This window comes from Ips typographus, linkage group LG2, assembly GCF_016097725.1.
Source record: "Ips typographus isolate SLU linkage group LG2, UJ_Ityp_2.0, whole genome shotgun sequence".
Taxonomy (NCBI): Eukaryota; Metazoa; Arthropoda; class Insecta; order Coleoptera; family Curculionidae; genus Ips; species Ips typographus.
Genome location: NC_138423.1, coordinates 3,920,663 through 3,947,613, shown reverse-complemented (window position 1 = coordinate 3,947,613; position 26,951 = coordinate 3,920,663). Strand labels below are relative to the sequence as shown.

At 33.0% G+C, this 26,951-nt stretch overlaps 1 protein-coding gene and 1 long non-coding RNA gene across 4 annotated transcripts in view; both read left to right on the top strand.

Annotated features, from left to right (window-relative positions):
- The window catches only part of SNF4Agamma (SNF4/AMP-activated protein kinase gamma subunit), a 161,041-nt gene that overhangs the window by 79,364 nt on the left and 54,726 nt on the right, over nucleotides 1-26,951 (top strand). The gene's annotated exons all lie outside the window — the stretch shown is intronic.
- On the top strand, nucleotides 13,308-17,977 carry LOC145725395 (uncharacterized). The gene is made up of 2 exons (XR_014177259.1): nucleotides 13,308-16,208; nucleotides 17,657-17,977. It is a non-coding gene; the product is annotated as an uncharacterized LOC145725395 (long non-coding RNA).

Sequence of the window (26,951 nt, the reverse complement as noted above, 5' to 3'; positions counted from 1 at the left end):
ATTTGAACGTGTATCGTGAAATGATACTCTAATAAAGATCATTAATATTCGACGACCACATTTCAATAAAGCTTCAGAAGAACTGGTTTACTCAGCAATTGAAGAATTATTGGAGATATATGTTTCTTGAAACGAATTACTCATTTCTTCGTTTCTAGTTGGGTCAAAAAATCATAAATTTAATTGAGACTAAGACATGGGAATTTATTTTTGAAGAAAATGCCAAGATAATTTTAGAAATTTTAAGAGAATGGCAAAAAAAAAGGCTAATAAATACACATCAAAAGCAACAATTCAGGCAATGGACTATTTGGACAATATAAAATTCCAAGTAGATCTGTTTCTTGTAAAAACCACACTGTAAGTAAGTAGTCTTTACATCTCCATGAAGCCAAAATTGACAGTTTTTTCTTACGTCACATGACAGCTGTCATATCTGTCAAAACTCGTTCAGCAGTAGGTAACCTGAACTTAAATTGAATGAAAATTAGAAAAAGTTGCCAATGTGAGGATTTAAACTGGAAATTGTGTTTACAGCTCCATGAAGCCAAATTTGTGAGTTCTGACGTTAAGGAACGCTTTGATACTTACGTCACTTAACACAACTGTCAAATTCCGCTCCATGGAACTCTATAAATACAAGGTACAGGGTGCTGCATTTTCGATGGTTTTACGGGGTACAGAGAAAACGGTAATAGATAGAAAAAAAGTAGCATACGTGTTCTGATCTCTTTTTCTGAGCTGAGATGACTGGCGAAGAGTGGGCAGCGCAAACTTCTTTTGTTTCAAAAATACGGGGGGCTTTTGAAAATTGGTCATTTTGGAACCTCCTCTGTATTTCATTTGCTATTAGAGTTATCAAAAAAGGAAAAACGGTTTCCGGTAGAAGTTTTATTTGACGTAGAATCCAATGGCGTAGTCAGTTTTTTTCTATTACGTTTAGTTTCTGATATATGACAGTAAGTTACATTTTTTTAAATGGAACATCTTATATATTTTTACGTCATTTAATTCTGTTGATTTTTACCTTTTCAACGGTGTATTACAACATATAAGTTTGTAGAGGTTAATCCTGTTATTTAAAAAAAAATACCTTTGCTAAGCTAAAAAAAGGCCAATATCTAAAATACCAAACAAAATCGGAAATCATATAAACTAACACATCAGAAAATTAAATTTTTTAAATAAATCTTATTAAAAATCTAAGTTACAAACAGTTCGACCGTCACTTTAATAAGAAAAGTGGCCATTTCTATTTTCTACTATTTTTAAGGTAGAAGTTGAAAAAACTGTTTATAAACGACATGTAACATGTTAATATGAACATAGCCAAATTTTGTTTCGACTGTGGGTATTTTTATTCATATTATTTAGCACTTTTTTGTTAAGGAAACGCTTTTTTTCTAATTACAAAGATTAACGTTTACAAACTTATATGATTTAATACACCGGTGAAAAAGTAAAAATCAACAGAATTTAATGAACTAAAAATATATAGGGTGTACCATTTAAAAAAATATAACTTACTGTCATATGTCAGAAACTAAACGTAATAGAAAAAAAACTGACTACGCCATTGGATTCTACGTCAAAACTTCCACTGGAAACCGTTTTTCCTTTTTTGATAACTTTAATAGCAAATGAAATACAGAGGGGGTTCCAAAATGACCAATTTTCAAAAGCCCCCCGTATCTTTGAAACAAAAGAAGTTTGCGCCGTCCACTTTTCGCCAGTCATCTCAGCTCAGAAAAAGAGATCAGAACACGTATGCTACTTTTTTTCTATCTATTACCGTTTTCTCTGTACCCCGTAAAACCATCGAAAATGCAGCACCCTGTATAGTGTGATTTATCCAAGCGTCAGAACTATTTGTGAGTCTACAGAGAGACTGTTTAACGAGTTTTGACAGCTTTTAGGTGACTATCAGTCATTAAACGTCATAGTTAGTTAAGCAAATGAATTCAAGGCGTCTTGAGCTTTTCAACCTTGCCAGAATGACTGAATCAAGAGTTTTGGGTTTGGCAACGTTGATTTCAGTATAACTTTTAGAAAACATGTTTTAGAGTCTGAAAAACTGATATTTTTCGCTTTGTGAATGTTTGGCGGGAGTTTAAAACGACTCAAGATCACTCGTCCAAAATTCAATTTCCTGGATTGTTACTTACATCTTAACAGGTACTTTACATGTTATTTTTGGAATCTACATGAAATTTTAAGCAATATTATTTATATCAACTATTTAGGTTAGATGCATTGAAAGACAAGTGGCTTTTGTTTAAGGGCCACTACTTTCACTTCAGAATAATTTTATTCCAATAAATATTAAAAATTCTGAACACATTTGTAAAAGAAAGTTGTCGATAATTTCCTTTTTTCCGTAAATTCTTCGTTGAGAAAATTATCTCGGGTTAATTCTATTGACAAGGAATATTGAGCATCTCCGGTTCACTTAATGAAATAATTATCCAAGTAAACCGTCATTTTTCTAATAGCGTCATTTAAGGAAAAAACTTCATCAAAAAATCGGGTTTACCGCTTAAAAATTAAATGTTCCATTGTTTTCGATGAGCAGCTCAGATTGAAAATATCAACTCAAATTCGGCAAATTAGCATTACTATGTAAACTGTCATTGAATGACGCATTTCACGTTTACATGCTGATTTAAATGCAATACAAAACAGAACAGAGTTCAATTCGCGCTAAAATTGGTTGGGCGTATGCTTTGAGTTCAATTTGAACTAACCGACCTTTATCGTCATTACATTAACAAATATGTACGAATTGAATCGACGCATTCCCATTCAATAAAATTACTACCACTTTAAATGTTGGTTGTCATGAAACGATTCGTTTTTAGTGTCATTGATTGCTCATTTCGACTAACCTTCGTCAGTGTTTTATATATGGACTGTTATTGAAATTTGTCTGTTATTCTCACGACTGGCACCTACAATCCGATGGAAGTGTGCGATTAAGGTCACGTTTTTCCAGAGAATTATTTTTGTGTTGTTTTATGTAAAAGTCTTAAATTTTCTAGGAATTCTTATTAATAATGCTGTAAAATCCCGATATTATTTAAATAGTTTCGCTTTATAGTAGTCAGTTTCAAAGTTTTTTCGTTAATTTTATGTGAACAATTGTTTTCCCCGACAACCCGAGGTGATATAATTTTCTATGTCAAAACATAATTTCGAATTTAAATAATATACGGCTGTGTAGGTTCTTGAAAGTGGGACGTAGTGACAAGCTTTACTACTATTACAGACATTTTAACCTTGTATTTTGGTGTCATCAGGTTCACAATCTACCTTAATATTGCGAAAACAATATACTGAGAGATAATGATCCTGTTACAATATCCATACAATACTGTACAAGATATGGACTAGGTTGAATGTATTTAAGGCGAGGGGTAAAATCCAAATTTTGTACACTAATGCCCAGTAATTCCTACCAATACTCACTAATTTGCTGAATTACCAGAACTGGAAAGTACGACTTTTATAGAAAAAAAAAATTTCCTCCCTCATTTGAGAGATGAATGTCAGGTAGAATTGATGAAGTAGTCTCTGCAGCTCATCTTCGTTTTCCGATATAATTACTGCGTCATCCGCGTAGCACAGTATTGTTATTTCTCCTTTGTTAGTTTTGTAAACATGCCCCGCGTTTTAAACGTCTTTTGTTATTTCGTTCATGATGAGTCTGCCTGTCTTATTCCTGTTGATATGGGCACTTCTTGGGTCAGGCTGTTCTTCACAAGTATTCTGGTCGTTGTATTGGTGTTCAAGTTTTCAATATTTCTAACTATTTCTTCCGGAATGCTGCCTCGTCTCAATATGGTTGTGATGTCATTGAGCCTCACTCGATCAAACGCTTTGCTCAGATCTATGAAGCACATATCTTCTCTCTATTGTCACATCTCGTCTATCTCTTCTCGACTATTTGTCGAATGATGAATATGGCGTCTGTGGTAGACTTGTTTTTCCTGAATTCCTTCCATTATGGATAGCTAAGAAGAGTTATTCCTCTGTAGTTTCCTGGTTGTTTTTTGTCGCCTTTTTTGAAGATAGGGATAGTGATGCTTTTCTTCCAGTCGGTTGGTATAGTTGTTTCATTTAAGATCTTCTGGTAAAGATTGGCTAGTTGTTCGCTTAGTCGTTTACCTCCTTACTTTATCAGTTCGTTGTTCAATTCGTCGATTCCTGGGGCTTTTCTGTTTTTTAGTTCCCTGGTATATTTTTCTACTAGTTCGTGGGTGATACGGGTAGTTGCTTCTGCCATTGCTGGGTTTTTCTTGTGTTGAGTCTCATCTTGTTGTTACTGTTACATATTCGTTCACTTTGCGTTTCCTTGGTCTTATTAATCCCCATATCTTTTGGATGCCATAGAGGTCGTGTTCCATACCCGCAGTGAAGGTTTCCCAGTATTCGGTCTTTATTCGTCGTATTTCTGCCTGCACTCTGTTCCGTATTTCCTTGTATCGTATCCACTTTTCCGGTGTTCTGTTATTTAAGTATCTCAGGTAGACTTCACGTTTCTCTCTTGCCATTTGTTTTACTTCCGGCGTGAACCATGGTGTGTTATGTTTATTTGAGTTTTTGTGTATCTTCCTTTTGCCTAATGCTTCATTGGCGGCAGTTTCGATGTGTAATTTGACTTTTTCCCAACTAGCTTCCACGTCCTCCTGATCCAGGATTGGCTGTTGTCTGATCTTTTGGGTCAGTCTTTTTTCGTATAAGTCCTTCACGGTGGGATCATTGATGGATTCGATGTTCAGTTTGTCTTCGTAAATAGTTGGTGCCTTCTTTTTTAATTGTGTTGTTAGTCGTAGTTTTGCCATGACTAATTGGTGATCCGATCCAATGTTCGCTGATGTTAGGGGGCGTACGTCGATTATATGAGATGGCTGTACTGCTCTGGTTGAGATTATATAATCGATCATGGACCAATGTCCTTGTGTGTTAGATCAGGTTATCTTGTGTTGCGGCTTGTGATTGAAGTATGTATTATTTATTCTCATCTCGTTCTGTGCGCAGAATGTGGTCAGAGTTTCTCCACTGTTGTTGACGTGTGCTTCATTGAAACGTTGTTTTATGCCATCAACGATTGAGTTTCCAATTCTGGCATTCAAACCCCCCATAATCAGGATTTTTTCCTCATTGCGTATTTTATCGATTTCATCCTGCAGGTGCTCGTAGAAGGTGTCAATTTCCTCTTTGGTTTTGTTGGCGTAGGGGGCGTAGACGCTGAAAAGATGTACGAGGTCCTTGCCGATATCTAGAACAACTCTGAGTATTCTCTCATTGACGTAGAATGTTTTTTTTTGTATTCTGTGTAAATTTGTTACTAATTAGCAGGCCTACACCGGCTGTGACTCGTTTGTGTTTCTCGCCTCCACAGGAAAATTGCTTGCGGGAGCAAAAGTTGCACTTTCCTCCGTAGTTGTCTAATTTTAAGTGATTACAGCACCTGTTTGAAAGCGGAAAAGACTAGTTTCTGATTGCGAGGACTAGCAAACCGAGAAGTAAATACCTTCTCTACTTACCGTTCAATTGAACGGGAAGTACAGTACAGGATTAAAGGAAATTTGTTAAAATATTTTCATTTTATTTAATAATTGAGATGATTTTGATGAATTACAAAAAATAGTGTAAACGTCACAAACAGTAACAGCTTTACTGATCTCAGACAAATCCAAACTTTGTCATCGATCAATAAAGCTTACTTATTTATTCTTGGTACTTAATATACTATTACATTACAAAAACGTAAAAAATCTCTTTGAAAAAGTCCATAGTTTCTTAATTTGTTTAGTAACAAATAGGATACCATTTTGGTCCATTTTTGCCTCAAGCTATTCTCAAAAATCAAAAAGTTGTTTTGAGTTTTTGGGTGGAATTTTGTCAGTTTTGACATTTAAAAGTCGGGTTGACATAACATTTTGTCTGCCGTATACGTCAAAGCTGTAAAAAAAATTCTTAACGACCAAAAAACAGCTGAATACTAACCGAATAGGTTTTGAAGTTGTACAGTATTTTAGAGTTTATTGTTATTCTCAGTATCCTTGTGCAGATGTGCCTAAAACAATAAAGTGAACTTTTTTTCAGGTTATTGGATAGGAAATTTAATGAGGATTTCAAAAATGTGCTTAAAACAGTCATTTTCTTACTCCAAGTGGGTTTAACAGGCAATTTAGTCTAGGACTGTCTTGTCAAACTGTGTTTCTGGCAGTTCAAACTCTGATACCGCTTTTCTTCCTGACTGTACTAAATTTTGTACTGTTTTTTAGGTTATTGGATAGGAAATTTATTGAGGATTTCATAAATGTGCTTAAAACAGTAATTTTCTTACTTAAAGTGGGTTTAACAGGCAATTTAGTCTAGGACTGTCTTGTCAAACTGTGTTTCTGGCAGTTCAAACTCTGATACCGCTTTTCTCCCTGACTGTACTGAATTTTGTACTGTTTTTTCAGGTTCTCGAATAAGAAATTTAATGAGGATTTCAAAAATGTGCTTATAACAGTCATTTTCTTACGCTACTGCCTAGCTAAATTGTTTTTAAACTTGGTTGTAGACAAGTGATATCTGTCACTAATGTCAAAATTTGCCTAGAATCTACCAAAGTGTTTCTGAGATTTATGACAGATATTTTGACAATTGTCACGGGACCGTCTAACTAAATACTGTTCTAAAACCACGTTAAAATAATAGATTGATAAATATTTTTTTGGACATAAATGATATTTTTTTCAAATTTCAATCAACAATATACAATAAAAGAAAAACCGAAAAGATTAATGTAAATATACTTACAAGTAACAATTTGATAGGTCTTAAGGTGTGCTTACCCAAAAATTGGATTCAACGTGCATTCTGTAAACCAAACCCGTACTTAGGTTGTAATAGGCAATTCATGCTTAAAATTGGACTAAATAATAGTGGGCATGGATTTATGAAATGGCCAATATTTTCTGCATTTTTTTGCAAACTATCTCTGTAAAATTACAATCTGTGCGTTGTTATGTAAGCATTTGATGGAATTTAAAGGTTGTCAAACAACCATTAATAGCAAAGTGGTGTTTTATACAAAAATTGGGCATAAAATACAAAATATACTAATTTCAGAATTTATCTTAAATGCTGTTTAAATCACAATTTAGCAATCCTGACGCAAATTTTACCTTGATGCTTGCTTTATTTGCTCTTTTATTATGTTATTTAATAAACCCTTAAGGTATTCATCCTGTTATTATACCTGAATTTAAGTTAAGCGATTAAACTAATATTTTAATTCTCCTAATTTACTACCTTAATTGTTTCCCAAACAAGTATAATAAGTAATTTCATTTGCAGAAATGCCACAATGATTTTTATAGGTGATAAATTTACGGCTGGATAAATTATTGTAACACGGTGTAGATATTTGGTGCCAAGTTTTTAATGCCTTAAAGCTTATAATTTGACTTGTTTACTTCTAAATGACAAAAGTTTTTGTTTTTTTGCCTTGAAGGTTTTCGCACGTGTCCAATATTAGACTTATAAATCGAAGGTCGATAACAATTTATTGTTGGCTTTAAAGTAACCATAAACAACTAACTTCACAAGCTTAATAAACTTCTAAGTCAATTTTGTACTTTAAATACATAGTGTCATTTTGATAAGTTTTAATTTCAATCTGATTTTTTTTGTGTTGCTTTAAGCTATGACTACGTTTGTTTTTGACAATACTAAAAACTGATTATTACACCTGGTCGTTTAATTAGGTTGGCGACATTTGCGGTTATTAAGGACAAACTATACAGATTACATAACCATTTCTAAACTTAATCACTTATTTTATATTTTTTTTTATGTGAGGTGCAGTTAATTACAATTGTTTTAATACATCAGCCAAACGTTTATACATATTTGGTTTTACATAAAGCTTACTGGATTATAGTGAGTGGGAAATTGTTTATCGATTCCAACAAAGTAAGTTGTTTTTCGAAAATATGTTTATGTCAACAGTTGTAACCTTGCTAATCAATAGCTAATATCCTGTATGCTTGCTATATTACTGAATTAATTCGCTTTCAATCATGTACACATACTTCCGATCATCAAAATCGTTTGATCCACCTATACTACACTAAGGTAACCGCAAATTTAATTAACATTGTAGTTGACATCAATAATGTCACTTTACCGCTCTATTCCAGTACAACACTGGAGTTTATTGAAATTTTGCCAATTTTACTACGTTGTGGTAAATAATTCCGAATTATTCATCTGTAAACTAATACCATTGAAAATAAAACAAAAACAATGGTCCGAAAGCCGAACACTCTGCATAAAAATCCACTAATAGGTCCATGTGCATTCTGTTGAGTTAGGCTTTTGCAAAGTGACACGTAGAATCGGAAACAGTCGCTGGTTTATTTGAAATTGCGCATTATTTCTAGCGAAATTCCTGATGGTTATTTACACTAATATTCCTGTCTATCAGCAAATATTGTACCGTGTTTGTTGGAGATTGTGTATGGTTTCCAATGGACAATAAAAATTTTCCTTCCGCTACGTTGATAACGTTTGTTGTTGTCACTATAATCGTTGTGTAATCCACGTTTTAGGCAGTTAACAAACTGGGTCAAAGTTTTGTTGGCCGTGTCTCACACAATTTTTGTTTTATGCTAAAATTTCACATTTTTATCTTCCTTCATACTTAAATCAGCTTTCCGGAGTAATTCAAGATTATTTCTTGAGAAAACATTCCTTATTTGATTTTAGGCAGAATTCCAAGAGGTATAAATGCAATAATTCTGGCACGTGGCAGTAAGAGTACCTCAGACTCATCTTCGTGTGCAAAATTCAAATTTAGCTAAATTAACGTGAATTTGGTACGTTTTCAACAAACGTAGTGTTTTTAAACCTCATTTTTAATATTACTCTCTCTTGGTAAAAAAAAAAACGAAACTTTGTCATCAATTATTATTATTATTATTTCTTTGTTTGTAGCTTAATTCTTTGTCTGTTACCTTAAAGATAATAATTGTTGTTCCTCCATTTTCGATAACCGATTATGTACAAAACTTTTACTCTTCAAAATCTGTCATTCTTTATTTTTTCTTGTTTTAGCCACGACTAATATTATCAAAACCGTACAAAAGGGTAAAGTAACTTTCTACTGCGGTGTACCTGTCCGAAAATAGGATAAAGCATTCCCAACAGGTAAAAAAGAGTGTTACAGCCGAGGGGTAGATCGCCGAAGTATTTTGGTGTACACACTCGAGGTATTATGAGGCACTTTGCCGGTATTACGAAGCATTTTGAGGTATTACAAGGCATTGCGAAGTCTGTTGAGGTATTTTTAAGGCATTTCAGAGTATTTTGAGGCATTGACTGTATTTTCCTAAATTTTTTGCAATATTTTCATTGGAATTTTGATCAAAATAAAGCCAAAATAAAGGAAATTTTGCGATATTTTAAGGAATACATTGTAGTAGACCAAGCAGTAGACAATATAGCGTATCAATATAACAAAATTGTATATATTATGGTAAAATCTTTGTTGCATGATATTAAGTTGAAACAATATTAATTACAAATTATTATAATAATTTACCAGTTTTTCAACATTTAAACTACATTTTTGTAGAGTCAGAATTGCATTATCAACGTCAAGTGACGTGTACTTTACAATTTGAGTTTTAACAACTGTCCAAATTTTATTTATCAATTTTCCAAAATTTTAATTGCGTTTTGAAGGTCACGTGACTGTTTTTGACAATGTCAACTAGTCTTTACCGTGTTGCAAGTTCAAAAATTGAATTATCAAAGTCACGTGACGTAGTTCTTACAATTTTACCACTGTCTAAATTTAAAATACTATATATTTAATTTTTCAACTGTTTCTTTTAATTGATAGGTGTCTTTATTTGACACGTGCTAACTTGGTTACTATGACAGTTAGAAGATTCGTTTAAATGTCAAAGTATAACCTGTAATTTCAAACAACCGTACAAAACATATTTTTGTTTGTTAGAATTTGAAAAAACAGTCACATGACCTTAGAAAATCAATTTTAAGCTTTCGGCACAAGGTTAAATCAAGTGTCAAAAATGTGAAAAAACGTTTCCGTTGTCACCTAACCTAACCTAAAAACTGTCACGTGACTTAAAAAAAATTTAATTTCAAGCTTTTGGGTCTTCAAAATTTGGAAAAGCAATCAGGTAACCTGAGGAAGTCATTTTTTTTTAATCATTGTCATGTACAAATTGTAAAAGCGGACATGCTACTTAATTAATCTGACATAAAACTGCCACGTGACGAAAAAAAAATTTTAAGGGTGTATTTCATCTAAGTTTATCATTGTCTCAATACCAAGAGCCTTATAACTAAATTTAAGAATGCCACAAATCTGTAGGTAAATATTTGAAGGCATTCTGAGGCAGTTTAAATAATTTAAAGGCATTTCGAGGTATTTCAAGGTAATATGAGGCATTTTAGGAAGTTTTTAGGCATTATTACTATGAGGCATTTTGAGCAATAATGAAGCATTGTGAGGTATTTTAAAGGCATTTCAAGGTATTTTGTATGCATTTTGGTGTAAAAAAAAATATTCGGCGATCTGCCCTTTATGCAAAACCCAGTTTTCTTGAAACGGAAATGTATTAAATCATTTTGAAACAGCCTTTTTTGTAATAATTGTTTTTTTTTAATCCTTGTTTTATCTCAATAATTAAGGAAAATTCAACAAATTAATTAAACAAATACAATGTAACAACATTGAAAAATAAAAAAGTTACTGTAAGGTTAGGTTAGGTTAGTAGTAGCAAATTTGTTATTTTCTAAAACAAGTAAAAAAAGTAACATGACTTCTCCGTTATCTTATCACTCCTCCGTTATCCGTCATCATCAAGAAATTAAACAAGTTGGTCCTTATGTTTGAGACTGCATCACATTCACAAAGGAGGTGTTCAGGGGTCTAATTCTTGAAAGTAGGGAACGGAAATCTCAGGAGAAGTGTTTGATAGAATGTAGCAGAAGAAGCTGACAATAACGAGTTCCTATCACATTCTACAGGTCTTTCTCTTGATAACTCCCTTCCCTCGTTTCAAGAATAAGCACCCAGGATGTGTAATCTTGAGGGAAGGGAGTTGTCAAGAGAAGGGTATGTAGAATGTGACAGGATCCTGTCATTATCAACTCTTTTGTCACATTCTATCAACACTTCTCTTCAGAATTCCATCCCCACAGAATCAGCTTCAGGTGTTCTCTCAAGCGACAGTGTCCTGAGAGGAAATCTGTTAGTGAGCGTAGGTTTCTTTTGCTCAATTTGACAAATTTTTTACTCCTTTCTCCAACCAAAAAGTTCCAGTTGTTTCCAGAGATTGGCTCTTTTGTGTTCCTCCTTCAATTTGAGCTCGTGTTTACAGGTGTACTCACCCAAGCCACAGAAGGGTTCTGGTTCTGTGAAAGAAGTCCGGCATCTTTTTTCAGTCAGAGTTTTGGCTTTCTCGTTTCCCTTAATTCCTCTGTGTCCTGGAACCCAGAGCAAGGTGTCTTTTTTCCTCAATTTAATTGAGTTTGCCTAGATGTTCCCATACCATTTTAGAGCTAACTATGGTTGAACTCAGCGCTGTTAAGGCTGCTTGATCAAAATTACAATATCCTGCTTGCAATAGCCGTTGTCAATGCTGAACTGAGCACATCTTTCTATTGCGTGACTTTCCGCCTGAAAGATACTGGAGTATTTTCTCATTGGCTTCGAGTTATTCGGCCATCGGATAAATAACATATTCAATAGTCCCCTCTCTCGTGTTGCTTAACTTAGTGAAAAACGTAATTCTAAAATTAAATTTGCTGATAGTTTTATCTTTTGGATACGTACTTTTCGATAGAGGTGTCCAAGCTGTCCTACTAATCAGCATTCCCCCTCCAACTCTGTTCTTAGCTATTCAGCACCGTGAGGTGCAAGAGTGTGAGGTCAAGCATGACCTCCATTACATTTACATTGTTAGACATGTTCTTATGGCTCTTGTTGTCTATAGGAATGCCAGACCGTCTGGTTTTATTGTACCAAGCAGCCGCCCCATACGATTGTGGATCTAATCATGGTGGTATACATCCATCTCAGAATGCTTGGATTACAACCCCAGGTCTTTTCTGCCAGGCTTTTACTAAGTCTCTTGTTGCTTTACTGACAGTTATTCCTAAAAATTTAACGTCTTGCTGGAAATCTCTAAATATCTGGATCGTTTTCAGATTTGCTAGCTTCCTTCTTCTTGTGAAGGGTACAACAGTGGTTTTGGCTGGATCATGGCAGTGCACCATTTTCAGTAACTGATTCCTGCTTGTATCAGTTCACATAAAGTGTGTTCATATTTGCTTTTAATTTTACCAATAATCAGGTTGCGTATAATAATCACGTACGCAGGTTTCTTTGGTAAATTACATCCAACATCTAGTATTCAAAATATGAACCTCTTGCAAATATACAAATCTTTGTTTTTTGTTGTTTGTTACTGTGCTCAATTTTTGTCTAATTTGTAATGCATTACAAAAATATATTGGTTTGAGAAGCATGGGAAGGTTCTCCATGAGAAATGAATGGTGACACGAGTAATGCACGTTTGCTTCAGAGTCATTTCTTATCCTGCTCCTTAGAATAAGAATACATTTAGGTAAGGCTCTGTTTTTGATGCATTTACTGAATTTTGATTTCTCTCTAAAATTAGTTGTTAACTGATGTTATTATTCTGACAGACATAATGCAATACTTCTTTTTTTTTAAATATCAATTGGCAAAAATATTATTTTATAATTTCTAATACGGGATAATATATTTTTCTACCAACACTTATTTTAAAATAACTTGTCTTAATGTATGTCAAGAACTTGGTTAATTTTACAATAATTGTGTCAAATTATTTCTGACGCTACAGACATTTTTATTACCAAGCCACTGCAATCGTCATTATAATGCATTTATGCATGCTGCATTTAACCACTTTTTTTATCGTTACGTCACTAAAAAAATATCACTTTGTTCTGTAAAATGTGATGTTAGTATTGGAAACTATACAGTTATGATTTATGATATTTCTTTACCGTTGTAACTGCCACTCATTTGGTGTAATTCAGTTTTTAATAATTGTCAATCATTTATTAATGGAATTACTTATACTTTTTGTTATATTCCCTGAGCAGCTATACTATCTTAATATATTATTTCACTAAGTTTATTTTCTGCAGTATAATCAGTTTTTCTAAATTTACTTAATTGATATGAAATGTTATCATGTGTTACACCCATGTGGTATTCCAATTTTCATATTTGTAAAATGCTCTTTTGCCAGTTTATAAGTAAGTACAGGGTGGTCCAGTTTTAAATGTCAATAATTATCGATAGCCCATCAAAAAATAAGTTGACATACACTATGTCATTTTCCTTCTTTCAATTTGTCTGAAAACTGGTTACAAACACAATTTTTAAGCCTCTCAAGTCAATTTTCACAGTTTCAAAGTAAATTTACTGGTTAATAAGTCAATTTTCAAAACTAAAGTCTTTCAATTTGTCTGAAAACTATAAAAACTGGCTACAAAGACATTTTTTAAGCATTTTAAGTCAGTTTTTGCCGTTCTCAAGACCACTTTTAAGTTGGGTTGGGTTGGTTTTGGGTCTTTGAACGTAATAACTCAATTAATTATCTCGTAAACAAAGTTTCAAATCCGAATTTTATAAGAGATACTTATTTTGTCAAATTGAACAAGTAAAGTAAAAAAAAAACTGAAATTTTTGAAAAATATCTAATAACGTAGAGAATAAAGCAGAAAAATTCCATCTTTCTGTATTTACACCTCTGTACAGTTTCGACAAACGTCATTAACATCACATAATGAGTATTAATTTCATATGTATTTGTTCAAAATTTGATTAAAATTACTCCAGCGGTCTGACAGTTATGACAAGAAACCAATTTTTTAAACTGAACTTTTGTGGACTATATTTTCCTTGAGAAGCATTTTTCAGGAAAATGACATAATGTTACTTATTTTTTGATGAGCTATCGAATGGTGAATTATTGACATTTAAAACTGGACCACCCTGTATATTTTAATCTAAATCACTGTTAACGCAAAAGTTACTTTATCAGACAAGCAAAACCATGATCTTTCATGTCGTAATGAACTGTGAAGTACAGTTTCTAGGCATCAATGATGTTTGCATTTCTTGAGAAATGTATTAGTGCAATTTCAGGCTCAACAACTTCGAAGCGAGTAACATCAATTTGAAGTTCAAATATTACACGAGACGCAATTTTCTGTTTAACATTGTTTATAGTGAACCCAATAAAGGCTTTTTGAGATTTTTCGATATATCTAAGTTTTTAACAAAGTGTAGGATCACGTTATTGCCGGAAGCTCGGATTATAGGTAAAGATGTTTGATTCCTTTAAGATTTCATATTTAGGTTAAAGTATTAGCCAAGGAAATTAGGAAGGTTATTAACCTAACTTAAAACCACGTAATTTTAATTACATATTATAAATTATTTGCAAGTATTTGTCACTTGGTTAAAAGCCATAGTCTGAGAAGTCAAATTGAAAATTAAGAAAAAGAAGAAAGTTTGGGTCAAATTAAATGTAACTTGGACAAATCAATAACCTTACACTTTCAGTCCCGTAATTTATTATTTTACTTTATGTATAGTAAGAGTGTTACAAACAAGTTTGCTTTAGATGGAGAACTGTTCCTCTTAAATTCTCATCTAAGCATGTTAGTAACGCAGATGTCGACAAAGATGAAAACGTAAATTTTAATATCCTCATGCATGTAGGAACCCATCTGTTTCCAATTTAAGTTGAACCATATATTTGCTTACCCTAGATTACTACATTTCAAGCTGACGAAAACTCGGACGAGATAGTAATAGCATTGCCATTAAAACAACTTTATTTTGCAATTCTTGTACCAAGCAAAACTGTAAATTCTTCTTAAATTGTGATTCAGTAAGTGTCTTTTAGAGCGGTATCCAACTTTAAAATTAATTTTCTGCTTCGGTGATGGTCAGGTGGTTCCAAGATGGTTCAAGGTTTTTTTTTGAATAAGTTTAGGATTCATTAACCGAAACTAATGTTGGGAAGGACAGAAAGAAGTCAGTTCAAAGAATACAAAATAATGTTAAATTTAAGTTAACCTCTTTATTATCCACCTTAATGTAAATCACAATAACAACGTCAATACAAACAAATTATAATGTAAAAGTGTCTAATTCACTAGCGAAAATATGCTATCATACTTTCGTTTTTATGTATTTTTTATTGTAATGAACTGTTTGGTGATGTCATGAACAATAGTGGGCTCGTAGAGCTTGACCCATTAAGATAATTAATTTTGGAATATTATCTGTAATACAATTCAGAATTGATTACCCTAATGTGTCAGCTCCAAAATCCTAATTATGAAATTACTTTTTTAAATCATAGCTTGCAATTAATAATTGTAATATTACTACAACCTACAACGTTAATTTGTTTATACCATTCAGAACATCTAGCATATACAACAATGGGGTACTATGGAGCTAATATAGATTTACCCCTGTATAATGGAGTTAATTGGTTTCATATAGTTATTGTTTAACTGGTTATTTATTCGACCTTTATCTATACGATTGATTAACATATTTATATCGCCTACTTTTTTTATGCTTTTATTGAACTAAAGGATTTTCGCCATTCTGCAATTTTTATTTTAACCTTTGATATTCCAATAACCGCTGTTTATATAAATAATTAGAGGGAATGTGCCTAACTATAAAATTATCTTATACTACTATTTTTTCAGTTTAACCTAGTTTCTACATCGAAGTTAGATAAACCCATACTTTCGTGCTGTAGGTGTTTATAAATGAAGGTCGTAATGCGCACAATAACTTAATCGTGATTAATCTGAGCATATGATCGATAAAAATCGATTACCGAACTGCTCTAATTTAAATTCTTTCCCACTTATTTTGCCACAAGTCCAATCTGGAAATACTGTTTTTAAAGTGATAATAAAGTTCAGTTTTACGTTCAGTTTACCACTGTTTATTTAATTTTTCACGTCTACGTGATTATCCGCAGTTCAGTGAAATTTTGTGGATTTTATACGAAGTGATCGTGGAATGCTTGTGTTTTTATTACATAATCTGAGTTGCTTCACATTGTTTTTGGATATATTCTGTAAGTAAATAGTTTCTGCTGATTGCGGTGTACCTGTTGAACTTAGGATTGTTTGTTTGATTTAGTGAACTGACCTGAATCAAACTAAATGATGTGTATAGATAATTACTAATATGTAATTGATTTGGGACGTGACGTTGACGTTTTTTCTCTAAGTGAACAATTCCTTCACGTAGGGACTAATAATTTAATAATGAACGATAAGAGATTTTGTTCATTTCGCTTTATGCATTGCTAATGTCCATATACAAAAAATATAATTTAAAACAAAAACTTGTGTGTCTTGTCCTTCTAATACAGCAATTATCTACTTTTGAACTTAATCCTAAAATTGCTAAATACCAACCTAATCTAAATTGGAACGTCAACGTCGTAAAACCCGTCTAAAGTCAAAATAAAATATGGAAATTATTACATTCAATAGCACTGCTTAGTTACCTCATATTGAAAAATATGAGCAATTTTTTTCGTTGGAATTCTAACTATATTTTTGCACCAATACTTCCTGTTCCTCCTATATTATGCATTTTGGAGGTTTTCAAATCGCTGCAGTTCAAAAATTGCTATTCGTATAACTGTGGAATAAAATTGTGGATTTTGTAGAGTAGGCCCATTAAATCAACAATTCACTTAAAGCAGGTTTTACACTGCACTTTGATGTCAAAGAAATTCATGAATTTAGTTATAAAGTAGCTTAAAGGACCAATTTTATCAGTGTAAAACGAAATTTTTCATCAAATTTACCTTCAAATATCAGACTTGCTGTTTTGCGTGTTGCCAATTTTGAAAAACCAAAAAAGAGAGGTTCAGTGTGTAGTTGTGTGAATATGTAACTTGTTTTTACATTAGTATCACTTAAATATTCGTATACACTTAAAAATAATGTAAAAGTACTTATTTCATGGATCATTCTTTATTTTAAAAAGAGTACGTTTTCTTAACCTAATATCTATTCTAAAATGGTGGATTTATGCTCATTCACGTTTAAGAATTAAGATTTTTCAGTTTACAAAAAGAGGCCAATGAAAATGTACCTGAATATCTCCTAATTTTGACAAATGACATTGACAATGATACTTTATTGGGACAGCTGACAGTTTTCAATTAGGTTGACTTTGACTGTTGACTTTTGAATTAAAGACAAACCGTGAACCGTGGTCCCATTAATTTTTTGTGTAATTTGTATTCTTACTAAATTTGTCAAATCTTACATGTTCAAGCAAGATAAACCCACTATAAGTAACAATTATTTACTTAGTAGTAATAGAATTTTATTTTCAACCAGGTATGTAATAACGTTATGTATAAACCAGGTGGAAAGACGAAAATTATCTGCTTTTACTTTCCGCCCGGGTGGAAAGTACTCACTTTCCACCCGGGTAAATGTCACTTTCCACCCGGGTGAATGTCAATATGCGTTTTGTCATATTTGGGCTTACTTTTTGTAGGGAAGAGACTGTGCCGCCATCTCTGCAACAGCTCGCAGCTCAGGTGATGATGAATAATCTGCGTCTTCAGAAATCTCCATGTTAAAAGCACTTTAAGAAACGTTTTAGCTCAAAATATTATAGACAGAATAGCACAATAATGACGTTGTCAAAATTGTAAACAAATCACCAGTCGTTTATTATGGTTGAAGTCATAACTACTCCTGCACCTATACTACCTTATTGTTAGAGACTATTAGCAATCAATATTTCAACTGAATGATTTATTAAAAGTTCGATGAGATTTTGATAAATGGTTGAAAATAAAATAGTATACAAACCACGGTAGAAAGTTTAATTTCTGTCTCGAGATTCACCTCGACATCGTCTCAGCGAACAACCTAATTTCTCGACAGAAATCAAACACTTTCCACCTGAGTCTGTAATATACTATTCTTTTCTTTCTCTTCTTCAATTCTTTTTGTAGTCAGAGAATTTTCTTATACAGAGTGTTTCAGGTTTTGAATATACGCAAACTTAAACTCCGCATTCTACGTCTAAAAGATGATGAAAGATTAGGCCAGTTTAAGGAAAAAAACTTCATACAAACATATTTGATAAAGAAAGTAGAGGACTTAAAAGTTATATCTTTTTTAAACACTCAAAAATTACATTTCAGGAATTGTGTAGTAGAGAACAAAGCTGACAGAAAATTGACAATTTTGACATTTGGCACAAAAGTCAAGTGGGTTTACTGGTAAAACGTCAAATTTTTTCAGATTTTTTTCTCTCCGAAATAATGAAGATACAGTGTGAAACACGTAACCACCTCCATAAGTTAGACTGACTAGGCAAAACAAACTTTCAAAGTCTTGACAGCTTTTTCAAAATGAAAATACTTTTCTGGCATAAAAAACTACGTTTAATAATACCATTCCAAAAAGCGAGGTTTATTAAACCTCACCTTTCCGGTAATTGAAACCAACCCTTTCTAGGTTATCAATCTAGGATCAAACTTACAGTGGCTGCTAATGGCTCGCTGACTCTTTTGGTTCCAAAATGCAGAGTTACAGCAATTTGTTTCAAATCAACCAGCAACCATCAATGCCGTCGCATCCTACTCAATTGACGCCTCCTCAACACATCCGCCAATTAGGTTATTTAGGGCACTACAATCACCAGCACCTAAACAATTATTCGCACTACAATCCGACGCCATCGCCGACTGTCAGCATCGAAAGTTGTCCGGAAACTCCCTCGGATGAAAGCGAAAATCAGAGTTTCAGTTCCTCACCGCGAGTGGACTCAAAGTCGGACTATTCCTCCTCCCCTAAAGTGGAGTTCAGTTCCTCACCAAAAGAAAATTTTTTCAAGAGACACACCGGCCATCATCACCATCACTCGATTCAAGAGCTGATAGGACATTTTCGGAAAAAAGTGCATAATTGGCGGTCCGAGAATGGATACAGGAGGAATTCGTGCAGCGAAAGCGGAAATAATCCCGGAGATGACTTTAGGGAGCGGAGCAAGTCACTCGATTGTAATATTAAAAGGCCGGCGTTGAGTGATTGTGAGAGTACTTATAGGATATACAACACTATTTTAAAAGAAGGTAAGTGTATTTTTTAAAAAATTGCAAATTATAGTCTTTGGAATTTCGCACTATTTTCAACTAAGTTGAAAATAACATTAACCTAGTCGTCCCAACACAAGACCACTGACTTAGGCTCGGTCTTGTTACCTAAAAACGCTGACGTTTCGGTGGAAAATCTACCACCGTCTTCAGAGAATCTAAAAAAGAAAGAACACAACGGCAGAACACAGAAAACAACAACTTAATAAATATTAAACCTGATAATGTTCAATTTGGAACTCTGAGAAGGGTTTTGTCAATAAAAATTGACATAAATTTTGACTTTTGTCATTCCAATAGGAAAGGTTATCTATTTTTGTAGTGAAAGGTGGGTTTTATAATGAAAACAAAATTACAAGAAATTTCAGTTTCGTTTGATATGACCAAGTGTTATCTCCTCCTCTAGAATATTTAACCAAGTTTGGTCAATATTAATAGAGGAAGTAGCAACACAGGAGTCATGGTTTAATCTAATATATGCACTTTCTTTTATTTTACGTCTTTTTGAAAAAGTTTCTTTGTCTATGATACTACATTCATTCCATTTGACTCTATGATCATTAGCAAACGCGTGTTGGCATATATTAGATTTGTGAAAGTCTCCAGTTCTTAAATAATTTTGGTGTTCTTTAATACGTTTTTTTAATGGTCTGGAGGTTTCACCAATATAAAATTGATTGCATTCGCAAGGAATTTTATATATCACGTTTCTTGTAGATTCATTTTCATTGTGAGGTTTTGTTTTGAGTTCTAAATATTGTTCTGATGTTATATTTTTTAGCTATTCGTTTGATTTTGTCAGAAAATTTTTTTTTTTTGTAGTCTTTTGCATACCATCAGTTGTTATACCGTAATTTCTTCTAAAATTTTGCTCACCTGTGTGCAATCGTATCAGGATCGAAGTTGCATGAAAACGGTATGATATCGAAATATATAGACTGACAAATAAAATGCCAAAATAATTGTCAAAGCGCCAATTCACCTGACCTTTTGCATATTTTTCTTGTGGCTGTCGAGTAATTATCATGAATTTAGTCTTCTTGGTGTTGATATTGAGGACCATGTTCTTACTGCGTCACCCGACGGTCCCAAGCATATCCCGCAAATCATCAATGTTATCTGCAATTAGAACTGTGTCGTCCGCATAACGAATATTGTTGACCCATACACCATTCACCTTAACGCCCACGTTGCGTTCTTCTAGGGTTCTCTAGAATATCAATTGAAGAGAAGTGGAGAGAGAACACACTCTTGTCTGACCCCTTTATATTCTTGGTAGTTGTTCTAGTTCTTCACACTGTTGTTTCAGCCATTCTTAGCGGTTCTTATCTTCGTTCTAATGACTTTCTCGATTGTTTTGTAGTTATCACCAGTCCCTTTGTTCTGGTACCCTCTTCGTTCCTCAGCGCCAGTATCTCACCTGTCATCCAATCGTGTTTTTGTGCTTTTCGTTTATGTCCCAATTCTGCTTTCGCAATATTGGTCATGGCAGTCTCCATTTCTTGCCATACGTCACCCATGTTAGCTTCCTCTACCGTCTGTGGATCTATGGTTGTCAGTATTTTCTCATCAAGATTTTTGGTGGTTTGGTTCTTCATCTTTAAGTCTTTCGTAATCGATCTTTTGCTGTGGTGGGTGTTGATTTTGATTTCCGCCATCAAGAGCACATGGTCTGAGGGCACATCGGCGCCAGATAGGTGCATACTCTCTTTACCGATGTGTCATAACGTTTGTTGATGAGTATGTAATCGATCTGATTGCGGATTATGTTGTCTGGGCGATCTCCTGGAGCCTTCCACGTATATAAGCGTCTAAGTGGCAGCTTGTACCATGTGCTTGTTATTTTCATGTTTTTCTCTTGGCAGAATTGGCAAAGACGTTCACCACGATCATTGCGTAATCCTAGTCCATAAGGTCCCACCAATGCTTCAAATTTCCTTCTCCCACTTTGGCATTGAAATCACCCATAATCATGTTTATCTCATGATTTTTAACTTGTTTGAATAAGGGAGAATATTTATTACAGATCTGGATAACTTTTCAGTCAGGACTATTCCTACTCCCTTTCTATGATTTCTGTCATTATTTCCTGAATAGTCCAGAAACGTGACACACTCCAGCCTGAGGCCACCACGTTTCCGCTACACCCAGAATGTCCATCTTCAGTCTCTTCATTTCCTCTAGTAGGTTGGCCAGTTTTCCGGCCTCATATAAGCTACGCACATTCCAAGTACCAACCCTTACTTCGCTTCGCCCCGCAGACTTAGTCTCTCCTTCCGGACTTCATTTTGACACAATTCCCCCCGGTGATCCAATTGGGGAACGATTTATAACTCTTATTATTTATAACTTAGGATGGATAGTTTTCCAAATACAGTACCTCCTATTATTTAGTTGGTACAAGTTAGTTTACTTCATTTAAAATAACCACCATAAATAGTTTGTTTTGGCTTATTTTCCAAGACAAGTACCTAATAATATTTTTCAAAAACTTCTTGAAAATACCTGTTTGTCCTTTCTAGTTTGATAAGTGCATGTACATTTTTCGAATATCAAGCACATTTACACGGTCACTAACAGCTCAAATATCAGTTATCTAAAGTGGATTTTTACCTATTTTTCGATATAAGCCCTTCAAACATTGCTTTGTTACTCGAAATTGCAACGGTGCAGATTTTTCCACTGGTGTATTTTTAATTCAGTTCAATTGAATGGATTTAATTAAATTGCGCGCAATTCTACTCTTCAAAGAGTAAGAGTTATTTCTGACATCATAACAACTAATACCAACAAACATTGTGTTGTTTTTCTGTTATTTAAAATCATTTGTTTACTTGCTGTTCTGCGAATAGTTATTTAACCACAATAAAAAAATTGTTTGAATCAAGTTTTTGTCTAGATAATGAAATGGGTAGGGCTATTTAATAATTACTTTCTCCTAGAAATGCTGGTCATACATTATTTATTGGGATTAGTTTTGATTACTTATTACCACTTTCTTTTCAAGTAACCTTTAAGAAAAAACAACACCACACGTGTACATCACATTCTAGTAATTACGGTTATTTGTATTACTAACCCAACGAGGGCAAAAATGTCACCCCGATAGTAATTAACGTTTGAAATGTCGAAAGAATTCCATTTACAAAACACATATAAAAAAATGCTTGTTATTATTAATATTTCATGGGCGGTTGTAAAAAATGGTTTTTAAGTCAATAACAGATATTTTATGTGCATAACTGCATAAGTAGTTCAAGGCAATTAATGTATAAATATAAAAACCCGGTACGGATTGTGGTAACTGTTTACCACTATGCAAATGTTTACAAAAGCTGAGAGGAACCAGAAAAGGTCAACCATCTTTGTCAAGGTTTTTATCAAGGGGATAAGTACAGTTAAATGTCATTGTCGTTTAGAGTTTATTGTATTACTTTGTCCAGTTGCACGCATTATCAAAAAAATCGAAATACTTTTGATAAGATGGGATGATTTTATGGTAAAACAAAATGGTTAAAGAGTGATTTACACAGTACTTACACACCTTTTTTGATAATAATAATGAGGGTTTTATGTCCATTTATTTATATGTTTTTACTTTCTCTTGAATGTATTAGTTAAGTATTTACAAGAATATTATTTAACTTGTCATTGAGTACTAAAAGTTTTCCAATCGTATGGAAAGAAGAAGGAAATACATCAAAAGTTATAGACCGATTGCCATTTTGTCATGTCCTGCGAAAATATTCGAATCAATGATATATAAACAGGTTTATAATTATGTACGTAATAAAATATCACACAGACAACATGGGTTTCTTAAGAATAAATCCACTGTTACAAATGTATGCAATATAACACAGTACATAGCAGAAAAGTTGGACAAGAAATGTCAAGTAGATGTTGTTTACACAGATTTTGCAAAGGCTTTTAAATGTATCCCACACAATATTTTTCTTAAAAAACTAGAAAACGAGAAACTAGATTCAGGTGTCTCGCAAGGATTTAACTTTGGAACACTAATGTACACAACAACTTAATTGATACCGTTAATAAGTCCAAAATATTACTATTTGCTGATGACTTAAAATTATAGCTTACAATAAAAAACATAGAAGACTGCCAACGAGGAGTAGACCGCCGATAATTTTTTGTACACCAAAATGCCTTTTCGCATACAAAATACCTTGAAATGCCTTTAAAATACCTCACAATGCTTCATTATTGTTCCAATGCGTCATAGTAAAACTGCCTAAAATGCTTCATATTACCTTGAAATACCTCGAAATGCCTTTAAATTATTTAAACTGCCTCAGAATGCCTTCAAATGTTTACCTACACATTTGTAGCATTCTTAAATTTAGTTGTAAGGGCCCTTGGTATTGAGACAATGATAAAATACACCCTTGAATTTTTTTTGGTCACGTGGCAGTTTTTAGAGCAGATTAATTAAGTAGCATATCTGCAACTACAATTTGTACATGACATTTTGACCCTTTTCAAAATGTCATAAGGATTAATGATTCAAAAAAAAAATACTTTCTCAGGTTACCTGATTGCTTTTCCAAATTTTCAAGACCCAAAAGTTTAAAATTCACTTTTTTTTAAAGTCACGTGACAGTTTTTAGGTTAGGTGACAACGTTTTTCCAAACTTTTGATACTTGATTTGATCTTGTGCCGAAAGCTTAAAATTGATTTTCTAAGGTCAGGTGACTGTTTTTTCAAATTCTAACACACAAAAATATTTGTTGTACGGTTGTCTGAAATTACGGGTTATATTTTGACGTTTAAACGAATCTTCTAACTGTCATAGTAATCAAGTTAGCACCTGTCAAATAATGACACCTATCATTTAAAAGAAACAGTTGAAAAATTAAATACATAGTATTTTAAATTTAGATAACTACGTCACGTGACTTTGATAATTTAATTTTTGAGCTTGCAACACTGTAAAGACTAGTTGAGATTGTTTCAAAAACAGTGACGTAACCTTCAAAACGCAGTTTAAACTTTGAGAAATTGATAAATATAATTTACACAGACAGTTGTAAAAACTTAAATTACAAAATACACGTCACGTGACTTGGATAATTCAATTTTTGAGCTTGCAACACTGTAAAGACCAGTTGACATTGTCAAAAACAGTGACGTAACCTTCTAAACAAAGTTTAAACTTTGGAAAATTTTTATTTGGACAGTTGTAAACACTTAAATTGCAAAGTACACGTTATGCTATTTTAGAGCTTGCAACACTGTAAAGTCCAGTTGACACCTGTCAAAAACAGTCACGTGACCTTAAAAATGTAGTTTAAATGTTGAAAAATTGGTAAACTATTATAATAATTTGTAATGAATATTGTTTCAACTTAATATCATGTAACAAGGATTTTACCATAATAATTACATGTGCGGTTCATTTTGTTATATTTATACACTATATTGTCTACTGCTTGGTCTACTACAATGTATTTCTTAAAATATCGCAAAACATTTTGAAATATACAGTCAATGCCTGAAAATTCTATGAAATACCTTAAAAATGCCTCGTAATACCTTGTAATGCCTTGTAATACCTCAAAATGCTTCGTAATACTGGCAAAGTGCCTCATAATAACTCGAGGCGATCTACCCTTAAGAGGATCTGAACAAAATTTATAGTTGGACAGTTGAAAACGGTTTGGAACTTAATATCTGTCAATGTTATGTCCTTAGTTTACATTTCGGCTACACAATTAATGGAGCAGTGTTGCAGAGTTACTTTTGATTACCTATTTATGGATTTATAGTTCGTATCTGCAAGAGCTTTAACACTATGACATGTGTAAAGACACTTGTGTCATATATAAGAAGTGTCTTAGAATATTGCTCTGTTATTTGGAGTTCTCACTATAATATCCATAAGTATAGCTTAGAAAAAGTTGAAAATAAAATGCTAAGATATGTAAATTACAAGGAAACAGGTTCAGTTTCATATACCTAAGGTTAACATTATGAAGAGATATAATTTTCACACCTTAGAAAGTCCTACTGTGGCCTATTTGTTGTTTTTACACAGATTAATAACAATATTGAAGACCCCAATTTGTTAGCTTTATTATCAAACCAGAAATCCCACAACCATGTATGTTGACACAGCACGAACCAATTATTTGAACTCTCCTATTATAAGGATGTGTAAATTATATAATCGAATTAGGGATCAATGTGATATTTTTGATACTTAAATAGATTTAGAAGGCTGATTCAAGAAATGCTGTAGACTTTGTGGCTAATTGTGTATTTGCTATATTGGTTGATCATTGTGTTCAACTAACCTACCCTATAATTGGATGTATTTTTGTAGGGTTTGTAACCAAATAAATAAACAATGTACGATTATAACTTGTATTGTTTACTTTTCAAGTAAATACTTTATTTGATAAAGTTAGCAAAGTATTATAGTTAAACCGTGTAAACCTGTTATTTTGGTGGATTGGTTTTTGATAGTTGATTGAGGTTGTATGTTAAAACCGTCAAGATTGTATTTTATCAGCTCATTATATTTAAATTTTTTTTATTATTAATCAAACTAGGTTATGCATATCAGACATAATGGTGACTGCACTGTTGTGGGCACATTCACCATGGATAGTACAACCAATATGACTGAATTCTGTACTTCTTGCATTGTATAGTCCATTGATGTATACAGGGTGTTTTTAAAGGAATGGATAAACTAGAAGTTTATATTAACATGGGGCCGCAAACAATGCATAAAAAAATATAGCAGGAATGAGCAATAGCAACTGAAGTGGGAGACAAAAATCGTTCAGTATGGCGGCCGTAAATTTCCGGTGGGCACTGTCAGACGATAATCATTCTGCTGTTGCCCACTATTCACAAATCCACTCGTCAATAATAATTCTTAACTAATTTAAGTTTGCAAAAATTAACCTTAAACGGACCGAAAAGCAAAACAAATGGCGAATGCGCAATTGATGTCGTTCACAAAGATGGCGACTTCCGTTTTGGTCGCTTAATGCACAAACGGGGTATATTGTTACCTCCTCATAATTTTTTTACTCGAAGGTCGCAAAAGATTGGTTTTTAAGAAACGGTGACTTAAAATTAAAGGAAATATTTTTTTTTACATTTTTTAAAAATCACTTTCCAGATTTTGTTAAAGTTTCTTTCTAATGTTTATTGTAATGTTATGCTGAGTTTGTATTCAAACAAAATGTAGGACATCGACTTTTAGAAATATTTTACTTTTGGCCTGATTAACTAGCTTTCAACTTTGTCTTTCGTCATTTTTTTTTTTTTTTTTTTCATATTCCAGGGGAAAAATATATTAGAATAAGTAGAAAACCAACAAATTTTTGGTATTAGAAAAATTGATCTTTAGTACTTAGAATAGCTTGTTATAATGGGTTAATGTTGGATTATGTAATAATGTAATAACGATTATTTGGTTATTATTATTATTAAGAAATCTTAGAAGAGCACTAATATTAATTCTTTACATTTTGTTATTCACTGTGTGAAATTACTCTGACAATGAATTATTTCGAACGCTTATTAAAAATTATTACTTGTTTTAAACTTATGTGAGATTGAGGTTTACAAGGTGTGCTAAGTTGGTGATGCATGTATGGGGATTTTGTTTATTTTGGGTTAAATGGGGAAGATTTTAGAGAATTTAA